We start from the raw sequence: 9,715 nt of genomic DNA on the forward strand, positions 1-9,715 counted from the left end.
ACGTTCACACAGGGTCCTGCAATCAGATGGACCCAAGCTTGTTAAAAATCCTACTTTTGCCCTCTTGAAATTCTTAGTAATTTTATCTTTGAAACTGTGTTTTGTAAGTGAGATCTGAGGGGCTAAAGAAGCATGTGCGTGAGCAGAGGAGTGACAAATAACAAGATGAGATTAAAGAAAAGAAAAGCAACACATTTCTAAACAGGGCAGAAAATTCTGGTTTAATTTTCTTCCTAATCGTGATGGCTAGCAGCTTTTATTTCCACAGATGGAGACATACTTCAAGTTTTAATTCTGATATTGCTGTTCTTCCCAGATTCTTAAGTGCCCCCACTATTTTGGGGGTGAAGCTGTTCTAAGAATTGTAAAGCAGAGCTTCGTATTTTATAGGCCACCCATCATTCGCTCTATGAAAGCCTTGTCATGTTGGAAACAAACTGGGCATTTTTTCAGAGAAGATTTGTTTGTTCCTAGACATTTACTTCTTTAAATCAAAATTGAGGATTTTAGATTATAAAAGCAGCACACATTTATTGCAAAAAGAACAGGAACACAGAAATATACGAGACACCAAAATTGAAAAGGCGTACACTTACCCTTTCTGCCCCATAATTCTGCTTCCTAGAGGGAGTCACAGGGAATGGTCAGCATCCATCCTTTGGAATGCGACTCTGTGTGCGTGTCTTGTCCTTTCCTCTAACTTGCCTTTTTACTTTCAACACGTACTGCAGTTATCCCCCTACAGGCCGTCATATGTATATGAGTCATATATATATATATATCATATGTGTATGTCATATATGTATCTCCTGTATTTTTATGACTATATTACAATTTTTTAAACCTACCCCAAATTAGTTATTTGTAATTTTTCAAATTTTAAATAACCTGTAATGCACAGATTTTTTTTTACATTCATTATTTATAATACACTTTAAAGGCATAAAAAGACATAAAGGACAGAAAGGCATAAAATGGCTCATTTTGTTGTGAATTATTAGGTATATTATGACAACTATTTACTCTACTTGTGGATCCTATCAAGAATAGCATGTCTCAAAAAAAAAAAAAAAAAAGAATAGTAGCCGAGAATTAATGCTTTAGGCTAATCCATTATTATTATAATTTTTTTTTAAGATTTCATTCATTCATTCATTCATGAGAGACACAGAGACAGAGAGAGGCAGAGACACAGGCAGAGGGAGATGTAGGCTCCATGCAGGGAGCCCGATGTGGGACTCGATCCGGGGTCTCCAAGGATCACACCCTGGGCTGCAAGTGACACTAAACCACTGCGCCACCAGAGCTGCCCTTAATTTTTTTATTTTTAGCCTAATCCATGAGATCTGAAAATAAAGGTCCTGCTTCATTGTTCTTAATACTAAGTATGATAATGATAATGATAATCATGAGTTTACTTTGATGGTCGTGAAGGTCATTCTTTTAAAAGTTGGCCCCCCGCTGCCCCCTTTCCTGAATCAGTACCTTGGGACAAAAAAATCAGAAACTCCCCTGGAGAGTTGCCCTAATCATGTTCAATGAGCAGTAGGAAAAGCTTAGTTTTCTGCACCTGAGGCTTTACCACTTTTACTGAGAAGTAAGATCATAAGGATTGAAGTCTAAAAGGTGTTCTTCTTTATGACTCCTGTCCAACTTCAGATTTTACACACGTTGAAACTCTCATTAAGGTTGCTGTTGTGATACATGCCTGGAAGGAGAGAATTGACAGTTATTTTGATCAACAAGAGTTGACAGTTGGGATTTTGGCTTTTCCGATAGTGTTACTTTAACATTCAGCACAGAATCTTCCAGACGCCACAGACAATCACTCATTTGTAGACCGCAGGTCTATCAAGTAGGCCCTGGCTTTGCACTTCCTTTGACCACTGTCCTGCCATCCCTCTTCCCATCTGGGGTTGAGCCATTATCTCTAACCCCACTTTATATCAAGGGGTCCAAGAAAACTTGTTCTGTGTGGGCACTCGGTATGATTTTTCTAACACCAGTTTGAAATATCAGTAAGTTTCCAGCTTCCCTTCCCCTCCTGCACATCTGTCTGGTTGCTGATTCTAATCCCATTGAAGCATTCTGTCTTTTTTCTGTTGCTTTCTTTCTTTTTTCCTTAGCCTCTCTCTAGGATTTATCTTCACTCCTCAGACTTATAATCAGTATCAAATAAAAACAAAGCCAGACAGAGGTAAGGAGGGAATTTACTGCAATAGGAAGGAAAAGGACCAGGGTTAGTAGGGAAAGGGACAGTATTGCAATATGGAGAAAGCTTGGGCCAGAAGCCCTCAAGCATCTCACTGGTTAGTGAGAAAAAAGCTTTGCTTTTATTTGAAGGAGTAAACAAGGCTGAAAGAACCAGGTTGGGGAAATTGGATGCATGAGAGTGGCTGTGAATAGACCGTTGATCAGAGAACATTCTGCCCCGAGGTCCGTCTATTTTCAGAAGTGTCCATTAGAAGGGGTTCTATACTGGCTGGATCAAAAGCCACAGGCTTGGAGTGGAAAGTGAATCAAAAGCCAGTGGCCTGGAGGAAGGAAATGTAACCCATTTACTTAACAAGCATTTTGTTCTGACTTATCAGCGGAGACCAGTCAGCTAATCATTATGAGGCGAAGCATGGGAATTTGCAGGGTCTATGTCTGGCTTTGTCATAGGTAGATGAGGGGCCGTCTGTGTATCTCTTTTAAGTCATTGGGAAGGGTGTCTTTGCAGTAAGACATTGTCTGGAAGACTAAAGGTGGAGGAAATTTTGAACTTTTGCTGTTTTCCGGGATCAGAGTTCAAGCAAAATTTACCGTTGTTCTCGGTTATCCTCATTTCTCTTGTGCCTAGTCTGGCTTCTTTTCAGAAATGTGCTTTCTGACTCCCTCATGCCTGGGTTTGTCTTTATCTTTCTCAGCTCTTATCTTACATACTTTTTTTCACCTTAAAAATTATATTGCTATTATTTTTAAGAAATATTTTTTAACTTATGAAGGCAAAAAAAAATCTCAAAAAAAATACAGAAGTCTGTAGTAAAAATGAAAATACCACTTCATTTTTTAAAGTGTGTTCCCTTTTCCAAACCACACTCCATTTATATTACGATAAAGAAGACTAAAACTAAGCTATGAACAATTATCTTATGTTGTAATATTGTTCTGTGATTTTAAACACTTTCATGAAGTGAAACATGCATTTGACTGGCTCTCTGAACTCCATGGGTAACTCTAAATGAAGGCATATCTGTATGCAAGAGCTCCTGTGAGGTTCAGGACTTTGCCTCCCACCATTGTTAAGCTCTGATTTCCTTTGCATTGGCTTTATTTTACCAAGTAATGAAAAAGATGGTCACTAGCAGTCCAAACCTTCATTCTGCTGGATGAAAAATTCTAGATATTTTTCTCCGGTTAAATTCTGGACTTGGATCTCATTGTCCTCAGCTGAGCTGTGTTTTGCTCCCTGAACCAGATACTATCCATCTGACTGCCCAAGTAAGTCTCTTTGAAGAGCTGAGGAGTATAGGGTGGTCTGCCCTGGAGCAGTATCAACCAAGAGCTCCAGATTTGGCTTTCTAAGTGACACCTGAGAGTGAAGTGTGGGAATGGGAAGGGCAGGATGACAATCTTTAAAAAAATATATATGATTAAGTGAAAGTTTTAAGGACATACCTTTCATTTGAAAATAATTTTTGTATAAAAGTAAAATACATGTAGATGATGCAAGTGGTGTTCAAAGAGTTATGGTGAAAAATGACTGATCTTTCTATTTATTCCCTTACCTTAGATTCACTATTCAGAGAGAACAATTTTTACTCTTGTACTTGTTTACTGTTACTTACTCCCAAACCTTTCACTGATATGCTAGCATTAACATTTGTTTCTCACCATTCAGTGTTGCTACTGAAAACACTGCTGTCATTTTTTTTGCTGAGTCTTGTTAATGGTCTGTTTCCTTTGGATTCCTTTAAAATGTTTTTAACTTGGTATTCTAATATTTCACTTAAGTTTGCCTAGGTTTGGGTCATTTGTAGGGCCTTTGATAGGCCCCTCAGTTCTAAAAGTTGTTTCTGTAGTAACTTTCTCTCCTTAAAAATTGTCTCTTTCTGAAAATCTTGTTGACTGGATACCAGGTTTCCTGGATTAATCCTCTATATCTCTTATCAGAAAAAATAGTATCTTTTATCTCCTTTTCTTATTGTTTGAATTCACTTTCATTGTCACCTCTTTAGAAATTTATAGTTTGGGCATTGGGATTTTTTATTTCAAAGAAATCATATCACTTTCCATAACCTTCATATTTATGATCATCTTATCTGCTTGAAGATATTAATATTTTTTTAAAAGTACATATTTATTTTGTTATTCTTTGTCCCCTGAATTAACTGTTTCTGTTTACTTCGAGTCGTTTTTTTCCTGTTGGTTTATTTCTCTCTCTCTCTCTCTCCCTCTCTCTCTTGATAAAGTAGGTTGTCCCTGAAAGCTTGGTAACTTTTGATTGTCTGTTCATGTTTACAAATGAAACAATAGAAAGCTGATACTATTCCATCATAGGTGGATTAGATCTTCCACCAGTGGTGTTCTTTCAGAGGGCTGAGGGCTGAGCTGGCTGTTAGGCTGTGAGACTGCACATGCCAGTATGTCTTTGGGGCTTTTCAGTTTCTTTAGGGGAGAAGTTTGATTCAATGCCTGGGAGAAGTTTAACTGGTGAGTTTTATACATTAGGTGTCAAGTCAACTGTTTTATTAAACTTAAAATTTTTCTTCCAGTTTTCAGCCTCAATTCTTACCATTGCATTCCTGAGTACTTGACGTTTCTGAGTGGGGAGCCTCTTGAGATTCTGCAGGGAGAGGGTATTTCTTTACCTGTGTGTTCTTCTGTGAGCACTCCAGGCTATGCTTCTTCTCTCCTCCTTCCTCAGTCGTATACTCCACCCACTCCTCATGTTCTAGAGGATTTTTGAAATCCATTCTCTATCAGTGTAGCTCCCCTTACCCCATTCTCTCAATTGGTATTTACAACCTTTTGATTCATACACCTTTATTTATTGGGGTCTTAGGAGAGAAAGGAAATAATGGTGAATCAAATGTGCCCTGTTAATTCAAAAAATTTTCAAAGTTTTCTTCTCAAGCATCAACCAGTCTTACCTGGTATAGCTGAAAACCTGATTACCATAAGGCTCTTTAAATATATGCATTCAGGAATTTACAGCAAAAATCTGCAAATGAAAATTATTATCTATTCATTTTACTTATATACATATATGTACATATATAGATAATGTTATATATAACATTGAAATCATTTGGCATCCTGTGTGAATGAATGTTCCTTAAATTTACAACATTTTGGAGTCTGAGACATTTGCTGCTCAATGTTCTCACTACAGTGTTCTTGTCATATAAGGGACAATGTCCTGGGAATAAGATGTCTTCAACTACAGTGTTCTTGTCATGTAAGGGACAATGTCCTGGGAATAAGATGTCTTCAACTACAGTGTTCTTGTCATGTAAGGGACAATGTCCTGGGAATAAGATGTCTTTTCACTATACTCTTTAAGTTAAATGATTTGGACATATTATTCAACATCTTTTAGCTTTACTTTCCTGGAGAGGTTGGATTAAATAAGTCATTTTTAAAGTCCTTTTATTGCTAGAATTCCATATTTCTCTAATTCTAAATAAAATTGGTTATTAAACCAACATTCTAAAGACCAGTCAAATGTCAAGAACAGTGTCAATGTGAGGCATATAGTTGATGCGCAAAATTTTTTCCTGAATGAAAACAATTGCAATTGGAATTTACATTCACTCATTCAGTCAAATCAGTGAGCCAGTATTTACAAAATGCTTTCTAGAGCTGGGCACAGATTGGAGGTGATTGGAGGTGATTGGAGGTGATTGATTGGAGGTGAAGTAATGACTAGACAGTAGGAGAGTCTGCCCTTATGCAGCATAGGTTCTGGTAGGAAAAGACAGATTATAAGAAAGTAGGAAAATATGTATTCAAAACAGGGGTGATAGGTGCCGTAAGGGGACTAAGTAAGGTTAAGAAAATCTTGGCAGATGGTTGTGCTTTTGAGGTAGAGTGATGAAAAAGGTATCTCTTATGAGGTGGTATCTCTAAACTGAGACTTGAAGGAAGGCAAAGAGCCTGCTGAAAGTTGAGCTGAGAAGGAATGTTCCAGGGAGAGGAAACAGTGCAAAGATTTTTAAGTGTTGAGACACTGAATGGAGCTGTCTGGAGTCTGGTGATGAAGGAATGGTTGGGATGGTTGGCTGGAAACAGACTATGAAAATCTTCTCAACCAAAGTAAGGAGTTTTAGGTTTTATTCTAGGCTTAATGTGACTCATGAGAAGGGTTTTAAAGTGTGCTAGGATATGAACCGATTTATACTAAAAGAAATTTTAACTTGTTTGCTGTATCAAGAATGGAGCCAGCTATTCTATTTATGTTATGACTTACTCTCTCCTGGCATTTCTCATTGCCATTGTTTGGTTACTTTTTCTTCTTAGTACTTATCATCATCAGAGTTACTATATATATTTACTTCTTGTTTAGTATATGCTGTTCCCATTGGAATGGAAGTTCTGTAAGAGGTTGAGATTTTTGTCATTTTTGGATCCCCAATAGATCGAAAGGTCTCCAGCACATGGTATACTTGCAATAAATATTATCAAATTAATATTTTTTGTAGGGATAGGGCTTAAGCAGAGTGGTAAGCTCAGATAGAAAGCTACATTAAGAATCTGTATGATACACACACATACACACACACACACACACACACACATAGTGTTTATTTTTTATTTTGTTTGCTGATTTATTTTTTTTTAAGATTTTTATTTATTTATTTTGGGGAAAGGCAGGAGAGGGAGAGAGAGAATCCCAAGCAGACTTCCCACTGAGCACAGAGCCCCACGTAGAGCTTGATCTCACAACCCTGAAATCATGGCCTGAGCCAAAACTGAGTTGGATGCTTAACTGCTTAACTACCCAGCAACCCATGGCATATGAACACTATTTTAGACAAGAGTGATAAGAATGGAGATGGAATAAAGTAGAATTCAGACTTCACTTGGTAGATATAATTGATGGTATTTGCTGCTAGGTTGAATGCAGGAAAATTGGGAAAAATGAGAACTCAAGAATGACTTCCTAGATTTTTTTTAAATTAAATTTGCCAACATACAGTACATCATCAGTTTCAGATGTAGTTTTCAATAATGCGTCATTTGGTTATAATACCCAGTGCTCATCAGATCATGTGTCCTCCTTAATGCCTGTCCTAGATTTTTATTTAGCTACTACATGAGATTATGGTATCATTCTCTGAAATGGGAAAGGTAGAGAAAAAAGCATGTTTTGGGGAAGATGTTAGTGGGAATCAAGATGCTCTTTCAATACCACGTGGAAATGTCAAGTGCACATTTGGCTATATATCTGATACTCAGAAGAGAGGTCTCTGGGAGAATAAATTTGGTAGTCATCAAAATAAAGATGGCATATAAAGCTATGGATTTTGATGAAATTTTATAGAATAAGAAAGGCAGAGAACTCAGGACCAAGAAATAGGTTTTTAATATTTAATGGAGAGGCTATCAAGAGAAATGGAAAAAGATGTGTGCATATAGTGAGACTGGGCAGAGCCATGTCATGAAGGAGAGCAAGGAAGGTAAATGAAGAAAGGCATGAACAACTCTGTTGAATGCACCTGGGTGGCAATATGATGAGAACATAGTTGTCCATTGGTTCTTGACAAGAGTGCATGAACTGTAGTGCTTTGAATGAAAACCAGGTTAGAAATGGTTGTAAGGGGAATCAGAACTGAGGAAGGAAAACCTTTCCTTGTGAATAGGAGCAAGAAATGTAGCAATAGGTAAAGGGGATGTATTAGTTCAGGAACGAGGGGGATAACCACGGGAGTAAATTCTAGCTATGTGTCCCAGTGATCAAAGCTATTTAATTACATTATTTCTCAAGATATCTTCAACTTTAGTAGTTCCAATGTCAAAAGGGTGACTTGTCTCCACATGCAAAATGAACTGAGGTAATATCTGAATCTCAGGTATTATGGCTTACTGTCACAATGGAGCTTTCCCCAGAATTTTGGCTCTTTTTGCCACATGACTCTATGCAAGCTTGTGTTAATTCATCTATTGTAGGGGAACAATGATATTTATTACCTGGGGTGGTTGTGGACATGAAGTGAGATAATGTCTGTTTGGATTGACTTATTTTTGTCTCTACTAACAGATCAAGTGGACATTTGCTGAAATATGTATGACAGTACCCAACTGACTGTAGTGCAGCTAGTATTTTATTCTCTTAACAGTGCTAGATAATAAATGCTTTGAAGGAAGAAACTACATTTTACCCATTTTGCTGCCTTAGTACCCAGCAGTTTAGTAAGTTCAGTAAAGAGCTGGTGCTCAGTATATGTCTAAAAAAAAGAGAAAGGAAAAAAAGGGGAAAAAAGTAACTTCTTATGAATTATAAAGCAAAAACAGAAATGATTGTTTTCATTCTGACTTTGTAGTTCTGCCTTTGATACAATGGAATGTGGAATGATTTCCTTACAAAAAATCCATTTGGCACTGGAATTGAAAGAGATGCTTAGAAACACCCATGTGTTTCTATCTTTCATATCTGCCTGAAATCACACAATTGGGTTTTAGCTTCCAATGTTCTTATGTCTGTCATGACTAGACAGACAATTTATTGTAATTTTACCTATAATCATGTTTTGATATCAGCATTTCATTTCAGTCCTTAGGATTTGTTTTAAAAGGCTGTTGGGTTTGATTCCTACATGTTTTAGTCTTTTATCACATGTTCTAAATGAGTCCATTATGTTCACAAGGATTCCTTAAAGCCCAGGTGTTAGGGCCATCATGAAGTTCTAGGAAACACGACCCCCAAAAGTATTTTCCATTGTCTCAAATTGTTGAAATTAGATCTTAAAGATATCTTAAGATTTTGGTTTAGATGTGTTTGTATACTCATCTGTCTTATTTTGTCATTAACTCTTCTTTCTCGTACCTGTTGTGCTGTCTTCATGATTCTCCTGTTTGAAGAATTGGGGTAGCTTAAGAATACAAAATGGAAGCTTCGGCCAACATGCGTTCTTCAGTCAGCCTATAGGGACAGGTCTTTCGTTTCATTGTGTCCTGAACAGGGAGATACATGGACCTCTATGGACAAATTAGACTTTAATTAAGTTAGTTTAGAATTAAGAGAAAGTATCTTTTTGTTTGATTGGAAACAATTGAAATTAATGAGATGAAATATTTGAGTTCAGCATTTCTCTTTTGCCCATTGATATGTTTCTGCATCTAATAAATTCAGGTTGTTTTTTTTTAACGCCATGTTCTCTAAGAATCAGAAAAAGGACATTTTCTGCCTTTTAGAGAATATTGACATATCTATAAAAATTATTACAGAGTTTAGTGGGGTTAAATTATATATTAAAAGATGAAAAGATAAATCCTGGATCTATATCAAACCCTGGTGTCAGATCACTGAGGTTCATTAGGTTGGAATTGGTTTTCAGAGAATATTATATTCATGGGAGTGGCTATCTCTTTATGTATCAGATTTATGGGGCTGTATAGTAATTGGCAAAATATATTGCTTAATTTCACTCCTGAGGATAAAATCTAAGTGAAAAATCTGAATTGCCTGCCTAGTCTCCAAAAACTACTACAAGCAACAAATTCCTCAAAT

Source organism: Vulpes vulpes, chromosome 1, assembly GCF_048418805.1.
Source record: "Vulpes vulpes isolate BD-2025 chromosome 1, VulVul3, whole genome shotgun sequence".
NCBI classification, from domain to species: domain Eukaryota; kingdom Metazoa; phylum Chordata; class Mammalia; order Carnivora; family Canidae; genus Vulpes; species Vulpes vulpes.